The 12,488-nt window shown below is 48.4% G+C and overlaps 1 protein-coding gene across 16 annotated transcripts in view; it reads left to right on the top strand.

Moving 5' to 3' along the window:
* The window catches only part of BCAS3 (BCAS3 microtubule associated cell migration factor), a 310,770-nt gene that overhangs the window by 297,002 nt on the left and 1,280 nt on the right, over positions 1 to 12,488 (top strand). The gene's annotated exons all lie outside the window — the stretch shown is intronic.

Genomic DNA, 12,488 nt, shown 5'->3' with positions numbered 1-12,488 from the left:
GGTTTGCTTTGGTTTGTGGTTTTTCTTCCTAATGATTGAGCAAATTAATTTTCCTACTGCAACACTCCAGCATTTCACAGGCAAACGGGAAGCTCCTTTCTGCCTTGCTTGGCTTTGCTGACATTTGACTGTTTTGCTGAGTACCTCCTGAAGCACTGAGCTTTTTGCATCCATCACTGAGGCTTCTGCTATGGGTTTGAAGGGGAACAGGAGGGGAACCACAGGAGGTATTCATCTGGGTCTGATCCTGCAGAGGGCTGAGCATCCTCACAGCTCCAGTGTCATGCTCAGGAGGTGTTGCTTGCTATTCAGAGAAGAGTATTTTGGTGCCACAGCCAAGCTGTTGATTTTTAACAGTTTTCTAAATGCATTTTTCTGTTTGCACAGCTTGGCTTGGAAATCTGTTATTTTGGGTTTTCTAAATATTTGGAAATATTTCTCAGTGTTTATTAAATCTTCCCTTTTTTTAAAGTCCAAGTTCTGAAACCTGCCCCACACCAAGTCCTTCACTGAGCAGGGTGCAGGAGACCACGAGGCTACAGGATTTTTCCATCTCTGGTTTCTATAATTACCTTGTTATTCCTTTTAGGAGTTTTTGCATGGTATTTTATGTAGGATATGACTTAGGGCAGGCATATCTCTCTCAGTAAGGGTAAGAGCCCTGCTTTCCCAGCATTTGAACCAGAACTGGTATTTTTACAGCTGTTTTGTGAGCCAAAACTTGTTGCAGCTGCTGAGGTGGTGGCAGAATGAAGCCAAGACAGTTCCTCTCCCTCCTCCCCAGCCCAGCAGCCCCAGGCAGCCTTTTGGGATCGTGCTGATTTTTACAGGAGGGGTTTTAGGTGTGGGGGAAGCCTGGGCTGGTGCTTGCTCCTAAAACCCCAAGGTCCCACTGCTGGGGTTCCAGAGGCTGACACACTGCTCCCATCCCTGCCTGCACTCCAGTCCAAATCTCCTGCACCTCTCACATCACCTCTAGGAAAATTTGAGCCTTTTATTATCTTCAAATGATGTGCAGCCAGCCTGCCAGCTCCCCTTCCTGCCCATCACATTGATGCCAAGAGTGCTGTCCCTTTTAAATGTCCCTGTCATTTACTGATCCCTGGACTGGGTCAGGATGATGGCCCAAGTTGTTGCAAAGTTCTCAGGAACCATGCCTTGCCTTCCCCAGGGGAGGTGGTGGGATGAGGACCCATCTATGGGATGGTAGAGTTGGGTTAATGGTTGGACTCGATGATCCTAAAGGTCTTTTCCAACCAGAACAGTTCTGTGGGTCTGTAAATTGTTAAGCAGCCAAACTGCAAAATGAACACGTGTTACTAGAGAGACACCATGAGCTCTGAGTCACCAAACAACAAAACAGGCATTAGCATGGCAAATAAAAAAAAAAAAAAAACCCACACTAAATGGAAGGTCAGAAGCTAAAAGAATTAAAATGTTCCAGGGCGAGCCAAGCCCTGGCCCTGCAGCTCTCAGTCCTTTCATCCATCCTCTTCCCCCATGGGATCTGCTGCTTGTGCTTTGGCACCAGGAGACACAAATCCTTTGATAGACCCCAAGATCCACCAGCTTCAGGGGTCTTCTCCCACTTTTTTGGGTGCCATCTCCTTTCCTATCATCATCCTGCAGCCCTGCTGTCACCTCTCATCACCCCCATGTGTTTCTTTAGCAGAATGTCAGACAAACAGTAACCTGATTTTTCTAATAATCTCATGATTTGCTATCCAGGAGGGAGTCTGAGAACATCAGGGCTTGGGGCCTTATCCTGGCTTAGGGGTGCTGGTGTTCCCTGCCTGATGCTCGTGGTGTGTCCAGTGGAGATGGCCCAGCAAAAAAATGGAACAAGGGAGAGAGAGGGCAAGGGAAAAGGAGAAAAAAAGGGGGATTTTGGTTGGGGAAAATCTTCCTGAGGGCTGGGAAAGGAGGATATCTGGAGTATGTCTCCAGAGAGCCAGTTTGGTGCTGCCCTGGGAGGATGCAGCAGTGGGACTGTGTCCCCAGCAATGCTGGAAAGGGGGTATGTTGTATATATTGTAATTTGGGGTATGAAAAACCCAGCTTTCCTTCCATTCCTAGCCTGCTGTCTCCCCACCATGGATAATACATAAACCAGTAGACTTTTATTCATTAACATTTATGGGAAAATGTTAATATTAAGCTGTAAGTGAAAAGCCCTATCTTATTGAATTCTTCTGCTGTGTTATTGGGAGCTTAATTATATTTTGCATTTAAATAAAAACCAGATGACATTCAGGAGAGTCAGGCAAGCATTCTGTAAGTGAGAATTTATCTTGTGATCTGGGTAAACACTGTCTCATCATTTAACAGTTATTATAAATGATGGGGTTTTAAGCACTTTGCTGGGAGTTCATATTGGCTCCACACGGGTTGCACTAAGGGAGGGAGGATCTCAGTGACATCTTCCAGGCATCCAGGGAGGAGGAATCACATCCTGAGCTCACTTCTCAAGCTGCAGCAGTTTGCATCCTCCTCTCTTTATTATTGCTTGATATTATGTGAACAATCAGCTGACCAAAAAACCCAAAGAGTAAGAAAGATGACAGATGAGCTGGAAGGGTTGTGCTGGATGGAGAAACATCCAGGAGAAGGGGAAGGGATCCAGGACCCTTCCAGAGGTTTGTGGGGGTGCTTGAAACCCCTTTTAGATTCCAGCCAAGAGTTCTCCTCCACGGTGCATCCACAGCCTGCAGCTCCTTCATGTGTTGGGCAGCTCTTGGAGGAGTGTAACTAAAAAGACAAAGTTTATTAGAATCAATACTTGGCATAGGTTTTAAAATAGGACCTTTAACAAGTGAAAATGTCCAGTTGACTTTTTTTTGAGGCCTTCTGGTTTCAGGAGAAGGACTGCAAACTGCTGTGCTGAACAACTCCATTAACAAAGGGGCGAATTAAGCTTTGGATGTCATTTTTATCAAGGCTCTTTCCTCTTTATGTCTAACATCAGAATTTGGAGCTATAGAAATAAGACAGAGAGTGTATTAAGAGCCTCAAGCAATCCTGCAAGAGAGTGAGCCCACAAGGTTGGCCCATTGTTTTTCCAGGCTGGGTTAAGACTCAGTAGAGATGTGATTTTAAGGGTACTACTGTGAGCTTTGAGTGCTTTGTAAAATTAAGTCTGTGTTTAGAAAATTGGTCTGCTCGAAGCAGCCATGTCAACATAATCTTCCAAATAATTGACTAAATAGACCAAATAAGTTGCATTTGGAGTGAGGCTTTTTCAGATGGGTTTGGAGTTTCTCAGCACCACTAAAACCAGCGCCAGGGAAATGAAAGGAGGAGACCTCTGCTCCTTAGATCTCCACCTGAACTGTTCAGACTCAAGAGCCTTGAACCATTTAGAAGAGCAGACAAGGCTGAGTCCGTGGTGACATCATTTTGTGAGCTTAGCAAAACTCTTTTGATTTGGACCAGCTGAGCATCTGCTCCCCCCAAACTTTCAACTTTTCCTTTGAATCAAACCCAAATTCCAGTCCTCTCCAGCTTCCTCCTCAGCATCAATCTGCAGCAGGGAGACAGCCCAGAGCCTCTCAGTAGCTTTCCTCACACGTCCAAAAGGCCACTTCATGTCAGAAGTACTGGAAATTGTGCCAGAATTTCTTTGCTTTGTAATATTACACTTCTCAAATGAACTCGGCGATGCCTTTGTGTCCCAGTTTGTGTCCTCTGGGGGATGTGCAGGGGCAAACTCCAAGCACAGACATTGTTCTCCAGGGTTGCCTTCCAAAGGAAGGGTTATTAAGGAGGCCCAGTGACCAAGGTATCATCCCAAGAGGATTAAAAAATAGCAACTGATGAAGTGTGGAGGGTCCAGCCTGGCCGAAACCCTCCGTTCAGTGTATGGGTGAGGGGCTGTCCAGGCTCTGACCATCCCTTGAGTTTTGGGGCTTGACCTTCAGGCAGCTTTTCCTTATCCAGCTCTATTTGCTGGGATGGTTCAGCCAAACCCAGCACAGGACCCCACACCCTCAAGCAGGGTGGCTTTGCTGCAGCCATCCTTGGGACAGGATCCCCCTACCTGAGGTGCTGAGTGGTTCCAGCTCTGGTGGGAAGGGGGATGCTTAGATCCACACCTTGGGGCCAGGACTGCTCTGGAGAGAAGCACAGTGGGTACAGGAATAGGGATATGATCTCCAAAGCTTCCAAGCAGGATCCAAAGGATCTGGAGGATGCTGGACACAGAGCTGTAGATGTCATGACCATGCAGATTACTCTGGATTTGGATTTTCCTTTGTGGAGTAGGAGGCTGACAGAGGGGTCAGTGTTGAGCAATCCGAGGCACTCCTGTAACCCTGGGAATGAGAGCCCAAACCCTGGAATTTTAATACAGTGTTTTCTCTGCAAATGCTTTTGGTCAGCTCTGCACAGATGTGCTGCTTGTGTAACTGAAGGTACAAGATAATTCCACCTAAATACATTTAAAAACTTGTACACACACTGGAGAGTGTGCACTGCATGTAAAGTAACTTCTTATGTAGTAGCAACGTATTAGAACTTTCAAGCTGGGGTAGGGGGGAGTCCTTTGAACCCAAACTGCATCTGCATATTTGTCTTCAAAACTCTTCTAGAAATCTTGCAGAGGCAGCTGCAGGCTTGCATGCTGTGGATGGGCTGCAGAAATGGTTTGCTAGAAACATTTGACTGCTGTGGCTTTAGAAATTTCACATACTGGCTAAATGGGCAGCTCATCCTTCTGAAGTGACATTTATGTAGGAAAACATCCTAAACCTCTTTACAAAAATATACAGCTCTAGGAAACTTGAGATTATTTTTTAAAAGCACTGCAGTCGTTGTCAAAGTGCCTATCATGAAGTATATTCTCTCTCTAAATGCTAGTCCTTTATCTAGTGCACTTTTAACCTTCCATAAAATGCTCAGAGCCAAGCCTGGCAGGGTGCCAGTCCTGGGTTTCCAACTCCATGGACTCGAGTTATATGGAGTCTTTTGGGTTCTCCTTTTAAAAGGGGGGGGGAGCAACCTGCTTGCTCTTTTTTTTTTTTTTTTTTTTTTTTCCAGAATTCTTTTCATGCATTACAATGTGTTGTCCATATCTCAACAATCTCTCTGTGCCTAAAGTTAAACCAGACATTTCTATAAGTTGAGATCCTCCCCATTTTGTGAGGATGAGACGTTTGGTGTCTTCACCTTGAAATAAGGCCCAGGAAAGGAAATTTGTGCTCTCAGAGGGGCTCTGATGTTCAGAAGGCTCAGTCTTGGTTGTCTCCTGCCTCCTCTACCTCCTCATCTCCATGCTCAACCCTGCCACCTTTTTTCCACCATGCCAGCTTCCATCTCCAGGTGCATGGCAGCAGTGAACTCTGTGGATTCAGTGTTAGAGTTATTGTAAGAGAGTTTGACAGCAACTAATATTTTACATAGGCCACTGAATTCTGGCTTCAGAGAAGCTGCTCAGGCAGGGCTTGCCAGTCTTTTTTATTTTGCAAATTTAATGTAGGTGCTTCCACAGTGTCTCAACATCTTCCAGGTTGTGGCAGGATGAGATGGTTTTAATACCAGGATTGATTTTCAGGGTTCAGATGCCATAGTGTTCCTTTTCCTCTTTTGAATGGGGTTTAGAATCTCTTCTTTTCAAGCTGCTGGTGTTGAAAAAGGAAAAAATTCTTAGGAGCAGGTCTAGGATCATGTTGAGAAAACTGTCCCTGGGGCTGCCTGTGCCAATTGCTGGAGCACAGGGGGAGCTGGCAAGGGCTTTCAGCTTCTGCCAGAGTAGGGCTCAGGGCTTGGCCTTTAATTGACTTTTAAACATTATGATAATGAAACCAACTCATAAATGTCATCATGGTACATAAAGCTGGGAACCAACTTTCTGTCTGTGCTCCCTTTGGAAAGGAGCAACGTAAAAATACACTTGCCCATAAATTTCTTTTCAAATAGATCAAAAGGAGAGAGGAAAATTAAGAGCTTTAGTAGAGTATTTGGTGTTCTTGGTTCACTACGATGTGATAGTCATGGTTTTTGCTGAGCTGGATACCTAAAAGCAGAAGATCCTCCAGGGATGTGGTGACTACCCCCCTTCCCTTCCCTGCAAGGCCCTTGCCTTGGAGCAGCCACCGAGGGTGGTGGAGATGGTTTATAATTAGAGCTCCCTCATTAGCATAATTGAGTTTTGTAAAAAGGAAAAAAAAAGGGGGGGGGAGCAGAGGAGGGCAGGGAAATATCCAAGAAAAACCTACAAGTGCAGAAGCAGTTTCCAAGGCTCCCTGGTAGGGGGTATTTCTGGTTCACAGTTGAGGTGATGACTTCCTCTGCTGTGGGCTGTGCCATTCCCATCCCAGGCAGCAGCACTGGCTGGGGACTGGTGGGGACTGGTCATGATGGTGTAGTAAATGTTCATGCAGAAATAGAGCCAGAAGTGTCCAGCTGGGTTTGTGATGTTGTCTAAACACTGAAAGATGGAGAGCTGAGGTGTAAAAGTGTGAGTAGGCAGACAGGGCAAGGGAAGTGGCATTGGGGGCCAGTTCAAGCCCCTCTGTGGGAGCACAGCCCACTCCCAGCAGTGGCAATCAGTAAAATAAAAATGTTTAACTAATCCATTGGCTGGGGAGGGCTGTGTAAATTACAAACAGTTTAAGAGATCCTCAAGACCTCCATTGTGTTGCTACAAATTGCCTTTTAGCGTTCTCTTTGTATAGGATCCTTTTGAATGGGAATCCAGATGGCAGAAGCTACATGATTATTATTCATTAGAGTTAATAAGTAATACTCAGAAGCCCCACTCAGCTCTGCAAGTCCCCCTTGATAGGCACTGTGCAAACATAAGGGTGAAAAACTAGTTCTTAGTGCAGAATATTTTAGGATTTCAGTAAAAGATAAGAAGGTGTGAAGGGCCCTGCCTGCAGGGAGTCTTCTCACTTCTTCCTACCAACCAAGGAAATTATCTCTGGTTTTAAAATGAAGTTCTAATATTGGCCTTTAGTGGTTTTGGTCAAAAATTCTCTGTGGGGGGGAGGAGATGGCAGTGAGCAGCACCTTGGGCTGACATCCCGAGGATGGGGAGGAGGCACAGTGGGTTTCTGCCCTCCCAGCACACAGGGGAGCCCCCAAAAAAGTTCCCTCTTAACAACTGTCGTGAATGACAGAAATGAAATCGAGGAGATTCAAGCCCTGTTGGCCATTACCCCACTTCCTGCATTCCTACTTGTTAATTGTCTAATTCCTAACGAGTCTTGGGGCAGCTGATGGACTTTCCGATGCGTGCTCGCTCCGGCGCTTCCTTCCCTCCCTTCCCCGGCCTCAAGCCTCTCCAGAGACCTTGTTCCTTTAAAAAAAAATGCCATCCTTAAAAATCAGAAATACTCAGCCCAGCAAAAGGAAAAGGGAACTTGACATTAGTTGAGCTTGAAAGGCTGGGTGCTGTGAAAAGTGACTGACGTGTGAAAAGAGGCTACAATTAGTTCTTTCCCCGAGCACTCTCCCATTCAGTCCAGGGTCACTCCTTCAGCGAGCTGTGGCTTTGAGGGTAATGTGTTGTGACAGTTTGAGATGATGAAGAATAATTCTTGTATTCAGAGTTGCTGCAGCTTCCCCGCTGCCCCGACACATCAGGCTCCTGTCATTGGATCATTTATCCCGGCTCTGGCTCTGCCGGGGCCGTGCAGGAGCCCCGGGTAGGTAAGAGGAAAGGGTCAGAGCTCTTCCAGCAAATGATTTTGGGGAGGATATTTTGAAACGGTGCTTAGCAGGGGAAAGCAAACAGAGAGAAAGGAAAAAACCATTAGAAGAAATAATGCGCTGGAGATGAGGGAAAAAAAAAATTAAATATTATTTATTTATTTTTAGTAGACATAAAGGAGATACCACGGCTTCAAGTGGACCACTACAGAGAGAGCAGGACTAAGAAAGGCAGCATAATTTATGAGTGTTCCGGGCAAAAGAGGGCTATATAGATTTTCTCCAGGCATTGAATTAATGCACCATATAAAATGGTTTCACATTTAAGCTTGGCAGGGCTTTGGACCTTTCGAGATTTGATGAGGTCCTTTGACAGTTCCTGGAGCTTTCTGGAACTGGATGGCAGCGATGGATGGGGACTGGATGGATGGGTGGATGCTGGATGGGGACAGCATCGCTTCCCCGGGCCTGAGGAACTCGGGCTGGCCCAGAGCTCCTCCTCCTCCTCTTCCTCCTCCTTCCTCTCCTCCTCTTTCTCCTCCTCCTCCTCACCTTGGCAGCCGGCTCAGGGAGATCAGAGCGGTTCGGGCGCCAGGACCGTCGGGGCCGTGGTGTTTGGCGATCTTAGCAGAAGGGACGGTTCTGTGGGAGGTTCGGTTTCGATATTTGGCGGCAGGAAGGCTGGGCCGGTACCGGGCCGAGGCCAGAACCGCCAAGCAGAGAGCAGCGAAGCCCTTCCCAATCCCTTTGCTCTGCCAGCAGCAGCCGCCGCCTTTCCACAGCCCCCCCGTGGCAGGGCCGTCCCGGGTGGGTTGGGGACCTTATCCCGGGTACCTGCGGTGCCATTTCCCGCCCAGCTCCGGGCCACCCCTCCTCCCCAGGCCGGCAGCTTTGAGGATTTCTGCTTCAGCAGGGTGGAAAGTGCGTGTGTGCCCTGAAAACCCCGGGTGTTCGGGGAGCCGGGGCAGTGCCAGCGGTGCCCATTGCTGTTACTGTCAGCAGAGCAGGCAGGGAGGGCTCTTCCCAGCTCCCCTGAAGTGACTTTTCCTCATGGCTTCAGCAGATGTTTCTGCTCCTTCGTGTTTTTTCACCACCCCCCTCCCTCCCGTCCCCTCATCTCCCTTTTTTTTCTTGTAGTTTTGTTTTTAGGGCAGTCGGGACTTTGCGAGTCGTTTCCTCCGGGGACCCGGGCAGGTTTTAGTATTTACGTTTCCAGTATTAGCATTTATTTGTATTTGTGTTTGTTTTTCACGGGCTTTTGAAAGCCTCAGGGAGCCATTTACAGGGCCAAAATAATGCAAGTGCTGGGCTTCTCACAGTATTTCATTTCCTTGATGCTGGAAATGCTACGAGAAGAGCAGGTCTCATGTTATTTTGACCCCATAAATAGCTCCCAGAGGCCCCTTTCTTCCTTCTCCCACCCATCCTACCCCCCCACAACCCCCCCAAATCAAATATTTAGGTTTCTGCAGAGCCTGACTTCTCAACCCTGGTTATCTTGCTTCAGCAGAAGCAAATTGCAGTTATTACAAAACAGCCAGAGAGTCTATAAGGCCGAATGGGTTTTATATGATGCACAATTTGTTGGCTACTGTACAAGTTCATTAAAGTGTATCATAAGAGGTTGTTTTACTGGTACATTTAAGGAAGTTAATACATCTCGACAGTATATGCATGGGGGAATGCAGATACAATAACCCTCAGACAGGCTGGGGCCAAGTCCATTCCTGGCCTAACTCCACCAAAGTAAACGAAATCACTGCCTGGGCAGCCAGGTCCTGCTCTGTGAGAGGTGCTGAGCCTTCATCCTGAGCTGCTCCTGCCTCCCATCCTTGTCCTTCTGTGTGTGTGTAGGGGGCAGAGCTTGTTTTTTGGTTTCTATTTTGTGTTTTTCAGCACACGTGTTCCCAGCCCGGGGGACACCGGTGGGCAGAGTGCTTATAGGATATGGGATATGTCTTCTGGAGGTCTGGGAAGTATTTCATCTCTTTCCAGCAGTGCCATAGGGTTCAGCTGCTCCATCCCAGGGCAACAGGAGGGCAGGGAAGGTTCCTCTTCCAACACCAAAAACCCTACTACACCTTGGTGGCTTCTTCTGCACTTCTTGGGTCTATTCAGGCATCGGGTGTGTTGGAAGTCAGCCTTAAGTTTTTAATCCTTAACAAGAAGGGTGTCTAAATGCCACAGAGCCATTCCCAATCTTGTCAGAGCATCCCATGGGAATGCTGTCAGTGTTCCTGTGCAGGTGCCTCTGCCATGCCCTGGTCTGCTGGAAGGAAACAAAAATAGTTTGCGCTACGCGCTTTTTTTTTAATTACTTTTTTTTTTATTAATGAAACAGCTGTAAAAAAAAAAAAAAAATTGATCCGTTTGGGAGAAAGCAGGAAAATGTGCTGACTGAGGTTCTGGAGGTCATCTGTGCAGCTCAGGTCATCCCTGGTGACCGTGTAATGGCTAATTGCACATCTCGTGTGACCCAGCCCTGCACCAGAGCCGGGCTGGGCGAGGGCAAGAGCCCAATTTCCTGAGCACAGCAATGCTCCCTGCTCCAGAGCTCAGGACTTTTACAGTGCTTTCTGAGGTATCAAAATACATTGCTCCTCTGCTTCACCGTGTAATTAGTTCCAGAGCCAGTGGGCTCACCATGCTGGGTTGTTTGGGAGCACCCGGGCTCGTTTTCCCAGGGGAATTTGTGCATCCGTGGCACTTGGGATGGCAGCTCAGGTCTGGGAGCTGCCTTGTGTTTTAGCCTGATCTTCTCTGAACCCAAAAGCAGGGTCTGGAGGGGCTGGAAAACTTCCCTTCCAGTTCCTATTTAGCTTTTGCATCTTATGCACTGTCTTTTGTCCCTCCTGTGGTTAGCTGAAGGGGTTGACGTGCCTGGCAGCAGCAGAGCTGTGTGGCACAGCCAAGATGGGATCTTTCCCCCCCAACCCCAAGCCAAACCCAGTGCCCACCCCTCTTCTCCCCACTTTTTTTTTTTTTTCTTTTTTTCCCATCCTTTTTCCCTGGCTGGCATCAGTCTCTGCAGTGCCACCCCCTGGCAGGCCCCTGCAGAGGTGACAAGAAGTCCCACAGCCCCCTCCTCCCCCCCCCAAAAAAAAGCCACCCTGTTATCCTGAATTCCCCAAAACCCCATCCCAGCTGGGCAGGCAGTCCCAGCCAGGTCACTGAAGGACAGGCAGGCCATGGCATGGCCAAGGACAGGCAGGAGGTGACAGCTTGGCACGTAACCCCAAGGGGACCCCCAGGGAAACCCCCCCACCCCTTCCCCTCACTCCTTCCCCCTCCCTTCTTTTGCGACCCTTACCAAAAACACAACATTTGCCTGAAAATCCATTGCAGCTTAAAAAAAACAGAGAAGGGGGCAAAGGAGCCCAGGGGTGAAGGAGGCCTGGGAGGAGCTGAGCAGCCTGGTTGGTGTTGGGGGGACCCCTGGCCCCCCCCTTGGCTGCCCAGCACCCCAGAGCTGTGCCGTGGGACGGTTTAACCCAAGCCAGCTGCGTGCTGAGGGAGATAAAAGCCCCAAATCAGACAGGATAAGCAGAGTATTAGTGTGGGATACACCACTCATTTCTGATTTCAATTACTGTTTTTTACTTCCTGAACTCATGGGAGAGTAAGGATGTGAGGAAAATGAAGAGGTTTAGACACGGACATTCCTTCACCAAATACTGGCAAGAAATGGTGATTAACACAGCTGAGGTCATTATCAGCACTGCTTATGGGGTGACTGGTTTCCTGCTGGTTTGTTTTTCATGGATCCTGGGCAGATGATCTCCGTTGGGAGTTACCTCCATGCTCAAGGATTAAATCCTTTGCTAGGTGGATGCTCTGCTGCCCATGATCCCTGCAGTGCCCGAGGATGCTGGGGTGGGATGCTTTTGGTCTGACTTTCTGCTTTTTCTGTGTGCTTTGCATGTAGGTACATCCTCATCTCAGTGGGGCAGCAAAAGGATTGTTGTGGTGTTTATAAAAGGTGAAATATCAGGGTGGGAGACAGAGGGGTGCAAACAGCAGAGGTGCAGCAAAATCTAGCAGAGAGCAAAGCAGGCACCACTCACTCCTCCACCTCCTGATTCTGTCTCCATCCCTATCTGAGCAAAACCCCAGCTGCAGGCTCATGGGAAGCTGCTGATCTACTCTGGGGCTTTTTTCCCCCCCGTGCCTTCCACACAGGACTCCACAGCATGCAGCAAATAAGTTTTTTTCCTCTTTCCCCTTCAGCAGCAGAGGAATTTGTCCCCAAGCTCCCATCCCCATCCACGCAAGCTGTTCAGAAGCAGCCAAGGGAAGTCAGGCTCAGGGCTGTGGGTTGCAGCTCACCAGAATCTTTTCTTGTAGCCTGTCACTGTGTGTCTGGGAGAGGATTCCTGCCCTGGCTGTGGGGCTCTGCCTAATCTCAGCACTGAGTGCTGGTGCTGAGTGCTGGCTGGGGGATGGTGCCCAGCAGCACTGCTGCACGCTGCCACTGAGTCAACTGCTGGGTTCAAGTGGCTGACAGAGAGGCCACGGTTAGAAATGATGCTCTGCACACACAAAAATCCTCCCGTTTCAAGATTAGGGAGCAAGAAAGGCTTCGGGAGGTCGGGGAGGGGAGGAGATGTCTGGAGGTGTGTGACTGAGAGAGGGAGAGCCGTGGTCAGGCCTCCTTTGTCTTCTGGTTTTGAAGCACAGCACAGGCACGTAGGAATGGGGTTGATTTCTCTTTGGCTGGAAAAAGCAAGAGTTATTTATGGCCATTTGCACGGGATAAAGGGTTGTGGAAAGTCCCTGGTGTTCCCAAGGTGGAGGAGAACCAGGGTGGGTATGCACCACCAGCAAGCAGTGCTGCTCCC

The sequence above is a fragment of the Heliangelus exortis genome, chromosome 21, assembly GCF_036169615.1.
Source record: "Heliangelus exortis chromosome 21, bHelExo1.hap1, whole genome shotgun sequence".
Taxonomy (NCBI): Eukaryota; Metazoa; Chordata; class Aves; order Apodiformes; family Trochilidae; genus Heliangelus; species Heliangelus exortis.
The sequence above is the reverse complement of the archived record's forward strand: the minus strand, read 5'-3'. Positions and strand labels throughout refer to the sequence as shown.